Genomic DNA, 18997 nt, shown 5'->3' on the forward strand with positions numbered 1-18997 from the left:
TACCATTGTTCTATTGAGGTGATTATCGTTGCTAATGAAGAATGATGGATAAATAAAGAGAAGAAGAGTATAAAAGTAACTTCGAGCATATTCTTTTACAATTCAATGAATATTTATATTAAGAAGTAAACTGTCCTAATTATTTACTGGTAGTTGTCCAGCTGTATCCAAACAATAGTATTCTAGAGGAGAATGCATCATAGGTAAATAATTTTGCGCCAGCTTTTGCTGAAAATTCAGAATTTATTTTTTATTTTTCAATCATATGAAAACATAAAATTTTAAGCTCAATAGCTAAATATATGGCAATTGAATCATAAGCTAAATTCTGAATTATTTTGAGAAGGAAGTGGAATTCTTACAATAAAAAACATCAAACCTCTCTTGTAAGACTGAATCAAAATGCACCAAAATGGTACCAGCCATATGTAACAATGGAAGGATTTGACAAAACACCTAGAATGGTACCTTATAAAATAGAGCTGTTGGACGTAGACGAGTGACGGTTTTGGACAGGCGGAATGGAACTGAACGGACTTCGGTTCAGTTATCCATCTAGAGCACTTTGGTTCGTCCGATTTGTCGTCTGTCTGGGTTTTGTCATCATCACAAGTCCGTCATCAGTCCTGTTCTGTCATTTGTATTTTACAGAAAATGGGGCTGATAATGGACGAATGGATGACGAAGTAGACTGAGAGGTTGGAGAGAGAGAGAGAGAGATGGAGAGAGAGAGGGAGAGGGAGAGGGAAGGAGAGGGAGTGATCAAGAGAAAGAAAGAGAGGAAGAGGGAGAAGGAGAGGGAGAGATTGAGGAATAGAGAGGAAGAGGGAGTGGTCGAGAGAGAGAGAGGGAGAAGGAGAGGGAACGATCGAGAGGGAGAGAGAGGAGAGGGAGAAATCGAGAGAGAGAGAGGACGAGAGAGTGATCGACACAGAGAGAGATGGAGAAGGAGAGGGACGATCGAGAGAGAGAGAGAGGACAAGGGAGTGATGGATTGAGAGAGATGGAGAAGGAGAGGGAGCGTTTAGGAGAGAGAGAGGGAGAGGGAGTGATTGAGAGAAAAAGAAAGAGAGAGAGGAAGAGGGAGCGATCGAGAGCAAGAGCGAGATATATATATATAGAGAGAGAAAGAGAGAGCCATCGAGAGTGAGAGATAGAGAGAGAATGAGAGGGAATAATCAAGAGAGAGAGAGAGGACAAGGGAGTGATCGAGAGAGAGAGAGAAGGAGAGGTAGCGATTGAGAGAAAGAGGGAGAAGGAGAGGGGAGAGAGAGGAGAGGGAGTGATTGAGAGAGAGAGGGAGAGGGAGAGAGAGGAGACAGAGCAATTGAGAGAGAGGGAGAGGGAGAAGGAGAGAGAGAAGGAGACAACGATTGAGAGAGAGAGAGAAAAGGAGAGGGAGTGGTCGAGAGCAAGAGAGAGAGGGAGAGGAAGCAAGTGAGAGAGAGAAATATTTCCGTCGCCACCAAAAGTCATCTGTACCTTCTGTCATCCGTTTGTCATTTCCATCATCTATCATTCAGTCACAAATGACGGATGACTAAAAGCTCTCCGTTCAGTCATCCGTCTGTCACTTCGAATGATGACAGATGACATTTTTTGAACTTCCAGAATAAATAGGCAAATAGGTAGGAGAGGTGCACCAATGGTGAGCAAAAGCAAGGATAATAGTTATCAAAGGTTCTAAATAGCCAAAACCACCCATGAAAATGTACCTTCATATGACTAGTCCAAGAAAACTATTTAGTTATGGAGCATTGATTCAAGCTAGAAAATACCTCTATGTGATTGAAGTTATGACTGATTCCAAATTGATCTCTAAAAAAAATCAAATTTTGTGAACCTTGTGGTGAACTTTTTTCACCCTTGACTTTCTCCCTTGAACATTTTTTAAGGTCATTCATGTGTTTGGTCTCCAAAAGTATCCACACAATCAAGGTACTCTTCGATCACCACTTCTTCCTCTTCTCCAAGTCTTGTTGAAGCTCTTGTAGATCTTCTCACCATGGAGACACTTCTCCTTGATTAATGGAGAAAATGAGAAGGAAGAAAGCGGGTGCTCAGCTCTGGCCGGTCTGGGTACATTAAATGGGTGTTGATATAGTTGATTTTTAGGGCTCAATTTTTTTGTTATTAATTTTTAGTTTAATCAATAAAAAATATAAACATGTCTTGTGGATGGATGGTTATATTTTGACCACAAGAAATTAGCCCCTAATAAAGAGATTCATTCAAATAAGTATTAGCTTGGTTATAGCAACAATTACATGAAGGTAATCTAATGGTTACTATTGATGAAAATATATGTGGCCCATATGCTAATCACACATTCCATATCTCACTCCATGTTCATTATTATAATGCATTCCTTGTGGTGCATGTGTGATGCTTACAATGAATTCCATGAATACATGATCACACTTGGTGAATTATGATGAGATTGTAACAAGAAGATCACTAGTCTTTAAGCATGCATTCTAAATATTCCTATTCAAAGGATAATCGAGAAGGACATCAAATTATCCAGATAAAATAACATTATATAGCCTCATTCATATGATGAGTATGACTAGTCTCGTAGCCATTAGGGTGGAGACACTAAGGATAGGTAGTGTGTGTTCTTTAGTGGAAAGAGTTCACTCAACTAATCCACCACAAATCCTTGAATGAAATTATACCAAACTGTCGAGTTGATTCATGTCACAATTGAGTAAATGGTCCTTAGACTTGAGATACCAAAGATGCATTGTGGGTGGACAAGTTTCTAATCATGGGATTCTAAATCCTATTACTTCGAGTGCATCAAGACATCCACAAGGACAACTGAGTGATCAAGATGTGATTGTTCACCCTCAGTATAAGAGGAGATAACTCAAGGAAGATGATGCGATGAAGTTCTTAGCTAAGGCAGTGAAATAGTAGTGAAGATTTCTTCGATGATTTCCAAACACACCAATACTAATTTGGATGACCGATTAGGGTTTGAAAGTCAACAATACCCAAAGTCATCCTAGAGCATCAAGCGGATGAGGGACGATGGATACATGATAATAATGATGGACAAGTTCCATGAGTGAGCCGATACACACTCCTTTTGTATCTTTACAGATTGACATGAGGTATAGCTTGGTATTCCTTAAGATGAAGACTCAACCTATGGATTGGGTAAAATTCATCCATCCTTAATTACTATCTATGATGATATAGTTAAGAATGTTTGAAGGTCACTAAAGGTTTTTAGGCCATCTGAGTCGTCAATTAGATTAATACATGAGCCTAGGGGGTCATACACAAATGGTTTTTTGGATGCCCAAAGAAGGTTTAGGCATTTTATAAAAAATGCGACTCAGTAAAAATAGGGGAAGGCCCTAAACAAAATTCACTCATGCCAGATATGTTCAGGGTACTTCCCTTTCTTCTCCCTTCTTCCCTTAACTCCTCTCCATTTTAGGTGCAATTGATACAGTATGACGATTACGATATAGCATGAACATATCTTGTCAAGGGGAGGCAGGATATTTTAATTGCTAAGGATCACATGGATACATTTATAGGCTGTACACATGATCATCTCCACACGACTCGCTCGAGGATCGAAGGATTCAAGGATCCAATCCGTACCTAAGTGTTTCGTTTCAGGATTTTTTTGGTGTCGTTATAATTCTCTTTTAAGTCTTCTATTGTGAAGCATTCTAAGTTTTCATCCTATCCTCGGTGGTCCTTGTCCCAGTCCTTGTAGGTTGGTATCCCTGTCCTCGATAGTTGCTGCACCCGTCTTCGATGGTCGCCATTCATGTCATGCATGGCCATCATTCTCCTCTTCAATGGTCATCATTCGTGTCATTCCATTCCTCACTTTCATCCTCCCTCTCCCTGTGGTGTAACACGAGCCATTCAATGTCGACGTATGTCATGTTACATCAAGAATGGACGTTGGATCCCGTCTTGTCATTCCACATCACTACACCTAGAGAACTCTCGGAACTCTCGATACAAAGTACATCGTATCTGGGGACAGCAAATAGAGACGCAACGATGTGGGATGATGGAAGCGAGGTAAATTCAATGACAAAGTACATCAGAAGGGGCTGACCTAGGGTGATAGGCCAAATAAATGACACGAGGGGTCTAACATAGCGGACGCGAGGGGTCGAAGGCCGACGGGGTGGGGGACAATCACTGTCCCAAGCGTCCACAATTTTCGATGAGAGTGATACAAATTTGACGCTAGGAATGGAATTTCCTATCTCTCGGTTTGATGGCTATACTTACGACTCGAGAACTCTCGATAGAGGAGGAAGCGAGGGCCGCATTGTAAAAAGTAATGATATTGAAAGAAGGGGAGATAGGGTGTGACATGCGGTCCAGGGCCCAGATGCTCGAGGTGGGTCATAATCGTTGATAGCAAAGAAAAAAGGTGGATGTCCCCTGATACGATCACAAATGATCATATCAGGGGGCAGAGGGCCTTCGATGGCGACAAGCGACAAATGATCTCGAACAGTAGGAGTCAAATGGCCACGGTGGTGGTGGGCGCACACTGAGGTCTTGGGTTGTCTACACAGGGTTGCGGTAGCAGCTACGTTTGGAAAGGGTTGATCAAATGTCGATAGTCGATGGCCCCGACAACCACGCCTGTGGCAAGGCGGCGGTGGCAGCCCGGGGTAGCGGCCTAGGGCGACCTGGAAGAAATAGACGGGTAGTGGCCTAGGGCGCCGACAGAGGCTGCCCAATGGGGACGACTGAGGGTGACCTAGAGGTCGCGGATGACACCAGCCTAGGGCGCCGCTGGAGACTGCCCTGTTGGGTTGTACAGGCCTTGATACAGATGAAGAAATCAAAACAAGACGTAGCGGAAGACTTTTGTGAAATCGCACGGCATCAATGAAGTCATGAAACGAAGTAACCTTTGCACGGATTGCATCCATAATCTCATGGATCCCAGAGCGAGATGAGTCGAGCTGCTCAAGTGTGCAGCCTCTAGACGTATCCTCTTAGAATGTCGAATCTCCTCCTTCTCGTTGACGAACCCCGTTCAATCTCTGTCATCATCGTTACGTCGTCCCGATCGCATCAAGAGTGGAGAGGGATTGTGGGGAGAAGGGAGAAGAAGGGGAAGGCCCCTAAACATTTCTGACCTGGGTAAATTTCATTCAGGGCCTTCCTCTATTTATTCTTGGTGGGCATTTTTCATAAAAAACCCCAAAACTTGAGTATATCTTTTGACGTCCAAAAGACCATTTGCATGTGACCCTCTAGGCCCATGTATAAGTCTAGTTAATGACTCGAGTGGCCCAATAACCTTTATTAGCCTTCCAAATTAATTAACTATATCATCATATAGGTTAATTAATGTCAGATTGATCTAACCCAATCGATAGGTCGAGTCTCCAACATGTATGGTGCCAATCTACAATTCGTGCTCTAGAATATACAAAGGAATGTGTATCAACTCACTCTTGGAACCTGTTCATCATCAGTTACCATATATATTTAGTCCCTCATCCACTTGACGTTCCTTGGACGGCTTAGGGTACGGTCAACCATCAAAGCCTACTCGATCATCCAAGTTAGTACTGATGCATTTGGAAATCATTAGAGAACTCTTCTCCGATATTTCACTACCTTGGCCAAGGACCTCATCGCATGGTCTTCCTTGAGTTGTCACCTCTTATACTGAGGTTGGATGATCCCATCTTGACCACTCAATCCTCTTCGTGAACTTCTTGATGTACCCGAACTAAGACCGTTTAGAATCCCATGATTCGAGACTCATTGGCCATAGTCAAAGTACAACCATCCATCCACAAGACGTCTTTGGTGTCTCAGGTCTAAGGACCACTGACACAACTGTGACTATTGATTGGTAGTTTAGTATAATACCATTCAGGGATTTCTACGGATCAATTCAGAGAACTCTTTCCACTAAAGAACACCCACTATCTATCCTTAGTGTCCCCACACTAATGGATACGGGACCAGCCATACTCATCATATGAGTGAGGTTAGATATTGTTATTCTATTCGGATACTTTGGTGTCCTTCTCGGGCATCCTTTGAATTGGAATGTTTAGAACACATGCTTAAAGACTAGTGATCTCTATATTATGATCTCATCATAATTCACTAAGTCCGATCATGTATTCATGGACTTCATTATAAGCATCACACATGCACTATAATGAATGTTTTCTATTAATGAACATGGAATGAGATGTAGAATGTGTGATTGACTTATTGGCCACATATACTTCCATCATGCCCAATCGGTCGCCCAAGGGAAACCTAGAGGTCACGGCCTCCGACATCCCAGGGCGCCAATGGAGGCTTCCCAATGAGGATGGCTGAGGGCGACCTAGGGGTCACAGACGACGGCGGTCAAGGGTGTCGATAGTGACTATCCTGGGTGGGTGGTGCTTGTCGTCGCATGAGGAACCCAAGAGGCTAGACGCGAGCAACCCTTCGATGGTGAAATGCTGCTTGGAAGACCAAAAGCGGTCGACCTGGTGAGGTTGTCATCGCCATGCTAGCAAAGACGGTGGTCTAGCTTTGTTGGCAAAGAATACACACGGACAAAAACCATGGGGATTGTCAAAAGCTCGAGAGGGCCGATGGAGGTTGAAGGGGATGTGGTGGTGGCAGTGGCATGGAAGTCGACGAAGTTATCTCTGACACTGTGGCAACATAATCAAGTCGTAGGCGACAAGGCGGGGAGACAACGAGCGGCTAGAAGTTCCTACTATTATACAAGGAGGGACGACGTCAGTAAGCGGTGATGGTTATTCTTCAATCGACAGCAACTACTTCAACGACGATGAATATCGTGATGACTGATCATCCAGTGTTCATCCTGCGCAAAAGTAATCTAGAACGTAGCAAGATAATTCTCCATCGAGGAGAAGGCCAAGAACCCCAAAGAGAGAAGAACTCAAAGTTTCTTTGTGCATACTTTCCCTTTTGTAGGGAAGGGAGGGTTGCCCTAATGGGCCAAATTAGGGGAAATGCTCAAAGTGACAAGGACATTTCCCTAATGGCCTGAATCAAACCTAAAATTATGAATGAAACTTAGGGAGCCCAAAACACGGGAGCCCTCCATAAAATCCATAAAAACAATGCACAAAGAATAAAATAAACCCTAGGGACCTATTGTCATTATGTCGGACGTTGTCGTTGGTGTCATCCAACGAGTGATTTCTCTAACGAGATGTAACTATGTGATGTGCAAAGTCCTGGGCGGAGTGTACGTGCAGGTCCGACTCATAGGTATTCGCTGAGTTCCAAGCTCTGGGAAGGGGGCAGATGGCATTAAGGGTCACCTTTTGACCCTCGTCGGAGCGATGATGATGACTGCGGTGTTAAACAGAATATTCCATTGATGCTTGCACGTAACGGACGGGCTCACGTCATACCTAAGAAAATCACTCAACTCGTAGTTTTCTGGATAAATTCTCTCACCTAAACTAAGCCGAGCACAGTGGAGTGCAGACAATAATATACCATAGAAAGTAATGTAACTGACAAGCAACGGGATGACATACCTCATCGGTGGCATCGATTATCGTCGAGGTCTTTGTCAGTGCGAGTACCGATGCAAGAAGGTGGGCAGAGGCGTGCCGTATACGAGCTTGACTAGCTGTATTAAGGTGGTGCAGGAGCATACTATTAGAGATCGGAGGTGAGTTGGAGTGGCAGAGGAGGTCGGCAGGAAAGTGGCTCAAGCGGTCCGTCGAGTTTGGCGGATAACCCTATAAGGTAGCTCAGCACGAGCGAAGTCTGGCAGTGAATGCGAACAATAGTCAGTAGCTTGTCAGCAGTTGCAGGTGGGTGCAATGACTGGTGGAAGGTGACGCGGTGTGTTAGCTCAGAGGTGCGGCCAACGTTGCGAGGCACAGTTGTGCACGATCGAGCAGATGGCGTGCGACAGGAGTGTCCTGACCGTCCAGTTTGTTGCATTGGCAAACCGATGGCAGCAAGCAAGGCTGAACGTAGCGAGCAGCTGAGCGGTGGAAAAAAACTTCACGGCGGTGGTGATGTTGGACGAGGCCGGTCCAACACAAGGCACCCAGCAATAGCGGTGCAGCCTCGTCGCCACATATCGGTCATGATCGAGGGGGGGCGGGCAGCCTTACGGAGTGAGGCAATGCAGAGTGTTAGTGATAGCCAGTTGCAATGCAGCAACTAAGTGGCGACGGCGCAAGGTCAGCCTCAAACCAAGAGTCGACCCATATTGCAACGTCTGCAGCCCCCGTCAATCCTAGTCGACACGAACATGATCAGTCGAATCGCCCCCTTGGGCGTGGTGGCACTAACCACACACGTCAGGGCTTCAGCCACATGATCGTAGCTTGATCGCCAGGGCGACAAGACCATGTCGAACGTCCGTAGAAGTGCTGAGAGCCCACGGTCAAAAGCCGCATGCAGCGCGCACGTATCGTGCGTTGAGTAGAGCCACAAGGTTGAAATCGTCGATCAAAATACTGAGTTTGCCCAGATGATCAGACGGCGGAGTCGCCTGACAATACACGTCGACAGGCCATGTCAATGCACGACCTAGGAGGTAGGGTGTGGGGTGGTAGTGGCTTAACGTCTGGGGTACAACAGTCCTTTCGCGCATGGTCGCGTTGACCGTCACAAATCCACCCACGTCAAGTAAAAGTTGACGGTGTTGACAGATTAAGAGGATGCACGCAACGATCTGATCCAAGAAAGCATCAATGTTGCGGTGAGTAGAACCACAACCGGTGGCGTTGCCCTAGTTATTTCCTTCTTGCTTCTTTTCTTCCCCCTTCTTTTTCTTCATCCTCTTCTTCTCCTTCTCTCTTCCTCTTCCTACGTGAGATCTGAACACAGAAAATAACTTCCACAACTGCACCAGATCTCGTTTATGCCCTTTATAAAGAGTCCAACAAGGCGCCCAACAAGGGGACCCTTTTTACAACAAAAATAAACGATGGAAATTAAACAAAGCAACGATACAGATGAATACAAACACAACGATACAGACAAACACGGTGCAACGAGTACATGGACTCGACGTTGACAAAAACATGAACATGATAAAATAACGAATAGGACGAGCACGAGCCGACGAGAAATTCAAAATATGTGATGGCACGGTCGTGCTTATCACCTAGGGTGTTAAACCCGAATGTATTCATTGTAGCCTTGGTGTGCCAGTCGCACAGGGCGCGAGCCGGCAGTTCGTAAACGCCGATGATGACAGCTCCAATGACATATCCGATGGGGTAAGCTGGCGTGCTCCATCACGTCAAGCTTGATACTTGAAGCTTGAGTTCTTTGCATCAGCTCAGGCTCGATGACGCGACTACTCAAGAACTCGGGTTTGGTCTTCCTGATGGTCCTCCATCAATTCCATGTCAATTGGGCAAGTGATATTCTAAATGGGGGCCAATGCTAATGTAACATTTAAAATCAACAAGACGTAGAGACTCAGCATCAAAAAGACATTGGCGACCAATAAATCACAGTGATGGGGGTCTTGGGTATGCCATGAGGCTCCCAATGACTCATACGTTGGGGGTGAAGACCAACGGTGTGAGCATGACTACAACCTTTAGTGCGTACACACTCGACGGTCAGACCAAGGGTGTACCAAGAAGAATCCTATCCCCCAAGTCAACAATCCTATTTGACCCTGTCCTATCCCTAGTAGTGGAGACACGCTTGAGAGGTACTAAAAGAAGTAAAGACGTATAAGGGTAACGACCAGTGCATATGTGGGTTGCAAAGGCTCAGTGGCGAATTGGTAGAGGTGCAGAAGTGGCGTGGCGAGGGCGAGGCCTTGCAGGTTGGCAACGACACCGTGGGGGCGTCGACCGCTGTGACAGTTGCCACAACAGTAGTGGCATCGATAGTGGTGACTACGGCGACGGCTGTAGGCGAGTGGCGTAGTGGCAAAACTCATGGGTGGTGAGGTTCAGCTTGGGCACGGGCAACAAGAATCAGCCCAAGCTGAGTGGTAATGGCAAAGGCACAATGCAGGCGAGTCCGGTGATGGGCAAATGATGATGGCGGTGGTGGCTGTAATGAGGGCAGCAAATTTTAGCGACGACACTGATTTGAACAATGGGATACACAACGGCGTCGGCCCAAGCGTCAAGGTACCTGGCAGTGGCAAGTGCGCTGCCAGGTACCTTGACATTTGGTGCAAGCGCATAGTGTTGCGAGCACGCAACAAGTGTGGGGCGTGCGGCGGCGGCCTAAACAATGGGTGTGGTAAGAGTGGGCGCGCAGCACCGGCACACACACAGCAGCGGTGGCCTGAACAACAAGTATGTGGTAGTAGTGGGCACGCGGCAGTGGCATGCACACAACGGCGGCAGATGCGCGGCTATGGCGAGTGCGGGCGCAAGGCGCGGGGTGCGGCGACCCGGCAGTCGGCTAGGTGTGACGACAGAAAATTAGGATTTCCCAGGGGAGACCATATTCGTAATGGCAATGTCATAAATAAATGGAAATATAAAAATAACAATGAAATTAAATAAAAAATAGATTTTGTCTTCCTTTTTTTCCCTTTAGTGAGGGGGTAACCCTTAAATAAAGGTAAGTGTGGCCATTTCCCCGAGGAAATCAAGGGAAAAGCCCACATAAAGGGTCCTAATGGCCCCCCTTTGCAAAGGAAGGCCCACACATGGGCCCAAACATGTCGGCTCGACTACACTAACACATGGGCCCCAATACATAGGCCCGACATACAAACAAAAAGAGGTTATAAACGCACGGTGAAGATAACATCAACCTTTGGAGGCCCGTTTACTAGGCTGAATACTTGAAGGATAGGTCTCTCCTTCAGCCCAAGGTGATGTAACATAGTGCCAGGATCAAACGACTCGTGTCACACCACAAGAGAAAGGTGACAGTGCGCGATGTGAACGTGGATAAATGATGCGCAAGTTTTAAAATCCAATGAGAAGTACAATATAAACCTATTGATCTGAGACGATAGTACAAGTAAATGACACGAGTGGTTCTTGCATAGACAAGCTCCCAATGACCTGGATGATCGACTCAAAGGCCGATAGGGTGGGGGATAATCGATGTATGTGAGTGTCCCAACTGTCGCCGAGAATGATGCAGATCCGTCACCCAAAAGAAGAAAATTCTTAACTCGTACGTCGGTGGCTAATCCTAAGATACAAAAACTTTTGGTAGTGATACAGGAGAGAACGACACTAAGGGACATAACAATACCAAAATAAGGGGAGAGAATATGTGACATGCGGGCTTGAGCCCGAATGCTCAAAGGCGAGTCGCAACTGTTGTGGTAGACTAGGGTGTTCGAACGGGTAGACTCAGACACAGTAGGAGAAGGCGGCGGGGCATTGGCCTCTTTGGGATCGTGGGGTCAGCACGCATTATCACAACACTGAATGTGACATTCCCCAGGTACATGAGTGGGACGGGGCGATGTCTCAATACCAAAATAAGGGGAGAGAATATGTGACATGCGGGCTTGAGCCCGAATGCTCAAAGGCGAGTCACAACTGTTGGGGTAGACTAGGGTGTTCGAATGGGTAGACTCAGACACAGTAGGAGAAGGCGGTAGGGCATCTGGCTTCTTTGGAATCGTGGGGTCAGCACGCATTATCACAACACTGAATGCAGCATACCCTAGGTACATGCGTGGGACGGGGCGACGTCTCTACTAGGACCATGCATCAGGGCGGTTAGCTGCAGACAAATCAGAAGATTCAGCTATCGTAAGGGCAGTATTCGAGGAGACCATAGCCGTAAGAGGTACTCAGGTGCAGAGGAGTCATCGAGGGGCTGCCATGATCGATGCCCAGGGCGACTGTAACCAAGAGCAATGCAGCAGGAGGGGTGCGCAACGTGGTAGTGGTCTGTGCGTGCTGTGGTGGTCATGGTTGCAGCACACAGGTGATGATACGACCATAGTAGGGCCGTGATCGGCAAGGGTTGATGGATGGCTGACCCACAAGAGGGAGGCCTGGTTGAAGGTGGTGACTACAAACTCTGCTACAACGACTACGGTAGCCCGAGAGAGAGTGGTTCTCAATGGAACTCTATCGCAAGAAAAGTACTCGTGATGTAATACGACGATGGCCGGGGTCGATCGGCTCGTATTACGTCACAAGAAAAAAGACGTTGAGTGTTTTCGTAGTTAAATGAATGAATGTCGAGTTGAGAGAGTTCCCATTAAATGAGCAATATTCGGACAACACAGACAGGGATGGAAGTCGATACCAATCACTAAAAGAGATATTGATCCGGATTAAACTCCCAATGACCCGTTGGACCAACTAAGATGTCTAAGGAGCAAGGGGCGTTTGACGGCCCGAAGATGTTCGACGCCTAAGGATCAACGATTAATCTTCAACCACAAAGAAGAAACCTATCTCTCGACGATGGTGGCTATCCTATAATGATTATCGGAATAAAGCAGGGCAGAGGAAGAGATAGCGGAAGATGGCACTGGAGACAGGTAATAATATTGGAAGTAATGGAGGGGAGACGGAGAGGTACCTGTTTTGACGATAGTCCACGGTGTGGGAAGCAGCGTAGTTGACAGGTGGATGAAGGTGAGTCGACAGAAGGATCGCGGCGGACAACGGCGGCGGCGGCGGCGGCGGCGGATGGTGCGAGACCTCCGAGTGGAAGGTTTCTTGAAAATAACCACCCAAGAAGGCTGTGATAGAGGGGCGTTTCTTGATCTTCTTGAAGGGCTCTTGGAGAGTGTTGGACGAATCTTGGATGGATCTTGGTGGAGGGCGATGGCGGCGACGGACGATGACAGCGGCGGGGACGATAGCCTCCAAGAAGAGGTTTCTTGAAAATAACCACCCAAGAAGACTGTGATAGAGGGGCGTTTCTTGATCTTCTTGGAGGGATCTTGGAGAGTTCTGGGCGAATCTTGGCTGGATCTTGGTGGAGGGCAATGGCGGCGGCGGACGACGGTGGCAACAGGGACGATAGCCTCCAAGAAGAGGTTTCTTGAAAATAACCACCCAAGAAGACTGTGATAGAGGGGCGTTTCTTGATCTTCTTGGAGGGATCTTAGAGAGTTCCGGGCGAATCTTGACTGGATCTTGGTGGAGGGCGATGGCGGTGGCGAACGACGGTGGCGGAGGGGACAATAGCCTCCAAGAAGAGGTTTCTTGGACGTTTCTTGGGGCCTAACAACCCAAGATTCCCAAGGAGAGGGCGTTCTTGGTCTGCAGAGGGGTCATTCTTGGAGGCGGTTGGTGGAATCTTGGAGAGGAACGACGCTGACGCGTACCCGGAGTGATCTCGACGGTGGCAGTTGACAACGCTTCTCCCTTGATGACGCTTTCTTGAATCCTTGAGACCCTTAGGATAGATCTCGACGGAGGGCTTCTTGGCTTCAAGAAAATAACGGCTTGAATCTTTAAGCAACCCGGAGTGATCTCGACGGGTCGTTGAAACACGACGCCACGGAGTGATCTCGACGTAATGAAGCGGGCTCTAACCACGGAGTAATCTCAACGTGGGCAAGGCTAGCCAACCCTCTCTACACGCTAACTACGATATGGTGGAGACAAGAGTTGGAAACTTTCTTCAACAAATGACTCAAACCTTCACTTGGGCATGCTATCCCCTTATATAATGAGGATAGATGCCAAGTGAGAACGTGGGGGAGGATGAACCGTCACGAGATGTGGTTCGGCCTCTCCTTACAATTGAAAATAAAATGAAAATAAAGAAACAGGACAAGGCCCAACACCGGCCCAGTTCATGAAATCCAAGAACGAAAAAGACAAAACAAACAAATAAAAGGGAAGATAAGATGCTTTACGCGGAGTACTTAAACTCCGGGTAGCGAGCATCGGCGCGAGCAGCTCGTCGTGGTTGGAGACGTCCGGGCTTGGTGTCCGCTGGATGGTCCTCCATCAACTCGGCCATTGGCGGAGGAGACCGCGGGAAGCGTAGAGCGCCATAGAAGCTTGCGCGGTAGAGGGACGTTGGATCGCATCAGAAAATAGTTGATGGCTCGGGCGAGGGCCACGAGGAACAAGGAACTCACAGGTGGTGCAGGGTGACAGTCGTGTAGAGCAGCTCGGAGCCGGTATGCTCGGGAAACAACAACTCGAGGACCGCACAATGGGCATTGGTGTTTGCCTCTTCTGTGTTCTATTCGTGGTGAAACAAGAAGGCAGAATTGCCTCCGAGGGAAGGGGGGGACGTCGACGTTTAGTTGGCATGTGCAAGGTCAGTCACGGTGAAGGTTCCTCCAGTAGCGGCGTCAACGGGTCAGCGGCAAACTGGTGGTGAGTACTGCAACGGTCGCCATAAGGGTGGAAGCAGACTCAACCAACGCCTTCTTCTATGGAGTCAACCAAGAAAACACAAACTATTTCCCATGAAGGGGAAGGTAAAGATCCCGTTGATGCAAACATAGGGTTTCTTTTTTTTCTTCAACAAAATCTCCAAATTCCATTGTGATATCACCCTCCCCTTTATATAGTAGGGGGGTGTGGTTGCCCTAATGGGCCACCTTAGGGGAGGAGGTCCAACAAGGACTCTCCCCTAAGGAGGTGAACAAAAACAAACATGGTGCAACAAAACAAAGAGACGTGGGAGGCCTGTTCATAGGTGGACCTCCCTAAAGTCAAAGGGAATAACACGGGCATGTACCTTTTGGAAAACTTATTCCACCCTTAACATGCTCACTTTGAGATCATTTCCAAATCGTTCACACGTCAGGCCTCTAGAAGTATCCACGTGATCACTTGGCGCTTAGATCTCCACCTCTTCCTCTTCAACTCTTCTTGGAGACTCTCTCCTTGGTTGATGCAAAGAATGAAGAAAGGAGGGGGCTCTCAAATCAGACTTGCATGGGTGCTTAAAATGAGACCCCTTTCCCTCTTTACATTTTACTTAGGGTTTTTCTCAAAAACCCTGCAAAGTAAAGTATATGATGTAACACAACGGGCGGAATTGACACGTCGTGTTATGTCCGGCGGGTGGATTCTAAATGCAATGAAATGACGTGAAATAATGCATATGAATTGAGAAAATAATAATGAGTAATACTTCATATGTCGGATGATAAGAGACGTAAATAAGCAGACGACACAAGACGGGTCTAGTCACAATCAAGCTCCAAATGACCCGCGTAATCAGCTCAAAGGATCGACGTGGTGGGAGACGATCTTCGAACGAGCAGTTCCAAATACTGTCAAAGCGAATGACTTAACACGATGATGGTGGCTGTCCTATAAGCATTTTAAACTCTCTCAAGGCGATGAGCAAGTAGAGATCGGCACTGAAGACTGTAATTATATTGCTAAGTAAATGGGGGGAAGAGTTAGAATGAACCTGTCGACCAATGATGTACTTGGACAATAACAGATGTCGGGGTGGTTCCAAGATGGTCCGAGCACAAGAGAGGCCGGCAAATTTCAATAGTGTGGCACCGAGCAGGTGGAAAATCAAAGGGGATTAGCCCTGCGTGGTTGTGATTGATAAGCTTTGGTAGGTAGATCGGGAGCAAAAATTGCCCCCAGTGTTGAAGCTTGAAATTCCGGTATGACGAAAATAGAACAACGCCGGATAGCCAAATCCATGAGTAAATTGGCCGTGAAATGTCTTCCTCCGGCCAACTATCATTTGATGATGGAAATTTATGGCAACAATGTTGTATTTTTTTCTTGAATGACAAGAGAATAACGGTGAAGAATAATCCGTAGTGCATTTTGAGCATGAAAAGAACACGCAGATCACGACCAGACACAGCGAGAATCTGAGACCGTCATGGGAAAGAACGAAACTGTAATCTCTAATCCATGATCCTAGAAGAGTAGCCACGGAGTCTGAAAAGGCCGTCAAATTTTCAAATTCACCCACGTCGTTCAACAAATCGATCATAGCAAGCAAAATTTGTCAACTACGGGGAGAGTTTGTGAGAGGAGTTGTTGATTCCTCCAGATGATTGACTGTAGAGGAACGTGAATAACAGTATTCTTCCAAGACAGCTATGAACAAAGGAGTCGAACCAGGAAGGGGATGCCTCTGACCAACGTAAGGGCAGACGAGCGAGCAATGCCATCACGGTGATTTATCAATCAAATTCTCACAGATGCAATCAGGAAAATTTATGAGATCGCCAGGAAGAAAGGCCTGGTAGACCGATCGAAGATTGATGACCAAAAAGGAAGCAATCTCCCTGAATTTGAAGTAGAAGAAAAGTTCACCAATGTATGTTCCGTCAACGAATAAAGAACCAATCTTCACCAATGCGCACAGTCTTCCACTTCTTCTGAAACACTTCTTCTTCTTTTGCAACAAGGTAGAACGATGAACAACAAAAGTAACTGTCATAAACAAAACAAGACCTGAATTTCAACAAGACAAGCCTCCTCTCCACGTCCACTCTTCCCATTCTTATAACGGGAAGTGGCAGTTGTGGAAGGGGAAGTGGCCCTATTGGGCCCCCTCTTAAGGGGGAGCCTATTGGGCTTCCCTTAAGAGGACTCTTTAGGAGAGGAGAAACCCATCGAGGTTTTCTTCCCTTAAAGAGGACACTTACTCATAATATAAATAAACGAAAATATTCAGGTTGCCGGTACTCGCGCAGGAGGGGCCTCTCGATAATCCAATGATGAAAGAAAGAAAGAACGTAAAGATACACGACGCGAAGCAATAAGACAATGTCTCTTCTCAAGCTTGGTAGTGGAACTGTAGATTATTCATGTCTGCTTGGGCTTCACGACGTGGCTGGCGACAGATTGGGGCGTGACGGGTAGGATGGTCCTCCATCTGTATATCCACCAATGGCCTAATATGACCTTGTGCGTGTGACCCTCGAGGCACATGTATCGTTCTAGTTAGAAACTTGAATGGTCCAATAACATTTATTGACCAACCTTATTAATTTACTATATCAACATATAGATAAATTAAATAAGGATTGATTTAACCCAATCAATAGGTTAAGTTTCCATCCCGTGGGATGCCAAGCTACACCTCGTGCTCTAGAAGATACAAAGCAGTCTCGAACTCTCTAATGGAACCTTTACCATCATCGGTTGTCGTATATGTATAATCCATCATCCGCGCGAGACTCTCAAATGACTTAGGGTATGGTTTATCTTCAAACCCTAATCCGTCATTCGATTAGGGTACTAATGCGTAACCGAGATCAATGGAGAACACCTTCTCTAATATCCTCACTAACTTGGCCAGGGATTTTTCTACATTGTCTTCCTTGAGTCAATCTCCTCTTTTACTAAGGGCGAATGATCCCGTCTTGACCTCTCAATCATCTATGTAAGCTTCTTACAACATCCGATCTATAACATATTTGAATCCCATGATTAGAGGCTCGTAAGTCATAGTCAAAACGTAGTCGTCTACTCACGAGATGTCCTTGGTGTCTCAAGTCAATGAATCACTTATACAATCGTAAATTGAATCAACATGATTGACGTTTAGGTGTAATACCGTTCACGGATTCGTACGAATCAATTCAGTGAACTCTTTCACCAAAGAGCGCCCACTATTTGTCCTTAGTGTTGCCACACAAATAGCTAAAGGATCAGCTATATTTATCGCATAAGTAGGATCAGCTAGTGCTATTCTATCTGGATAATTCGATGTCTGTCTCAAATATCCATTGAATAGGAATATTTAGAATACATGTTTATTGGAAACATTCCTAACATGAATTCCCTCGTAACCTTTATCGTAAATAGAATTTATAAAATTTTAATTAATCAAATATTATTTTATTGAATGAACTTAAATAAACATGGTAGTGTGATTGGCTTGACGGCAACATACTATCCTTCAAGGCTGTCGACAAGCCTGAGGTTGATCTTATGGATGGTCCTCCATCACAAGATCCACGTGCTAGCTGAGACTTATCTTTGGTGTTAAATGGTCCCCACCATGTAGCTTGGCAACCCACTAATTAGAGACTCAGCCTAGCGATGGGTTAAATCAATATGCCATTAGTTAATCTATATGATGGTATAGTTAATAATTTTAGAAGGCCAATAAAAGTTTTTAGGCTATTAGAGTCTTTAACTAGTCTGATACATGGCCTAGAGGGTCAAAAGGAAATGGTCTTTGGGACGTTAGAAGATACACTTAAGTTTGGGGGATTTTATGTAAAATACCCGCTGATTATAAATAGGGGAAGGACTTGAACAAAATTCACCCAGGCCAGAATTGTTCGTAGGCCTTCCTCTTCTTCTCCCTTCTCCCCACACCTCCTCTCCACTCCCTATGCGATGGGGACGGCCTAACAACGATGATGGCGGGTGAATGAAGCTTGTCAAGGCAAAGGAGGAGATTTGACATGCCATGGACCGCGTTGATATGTCTAAAGGCTGCACACATGAGTAGCTCGACTTGTCTCACCCAAGGATCCAGGAAATCACATATGTGATCCATGCCGAAGTGATTCATTTTAATATTTTGTTGATGTCATTATTATTCGTTAAAGCCTTCCGCCACACATCATTTTGTGTTGTTCATCCAAATCAAGGCATCTAGAACTCAACAAAATATGCCTCGTAGTACTACCATTACTCCATTGTGATCAATGCCTTCAATGTTATCAGCCACGGCGTGGTGGTGTCCCGCTCCATCAGCATCGCCCTCCCGCGTCTCTACACCACCATGAACATCGTGTTTTGGATCATGATCACTAAGTGCTTCATCCATTCGTTGAAATTCCCCATCGACGCTGCCCTTTGTGATGGCATTCGCCTACAATGGTTTCTCTCTAGTTCAGAAAGGAGCTGGTTGCGGACGCACACCTCCTCCCACACCTCTGCTATGCCAGGTATGTTGCCAACACCACCTCTGCCCTCGTCTTTAGAGAGCCATGGCAGTGCTGTCATTAAGAGTATTGACAACAATGTCTTTCTCGTCTCCCCCCCCTCTCTCTCGGTCTCTCTCGGTCTCTCTCTCTCTCTCTCTCTCTCTCTCTCTCTCTCTCTCTCTCTCTCTCTCTCTCTCTCTCTCTCTCTCTCTCTCTCTCTCTCTCTCT

Source organism: Wolffia australiana, chromosome 1, assembly GCF_029677425.1.
Source record: "Wolffia australiana isolate 7733 chromosome 1, ASM2967742v1".
Lineage (NCBI taxonomy): Eukaryota > Viridiplantae > Streptophyta > Magnoliopsida > Alismatales > Araceae > Wolffia > Wolffia australiana.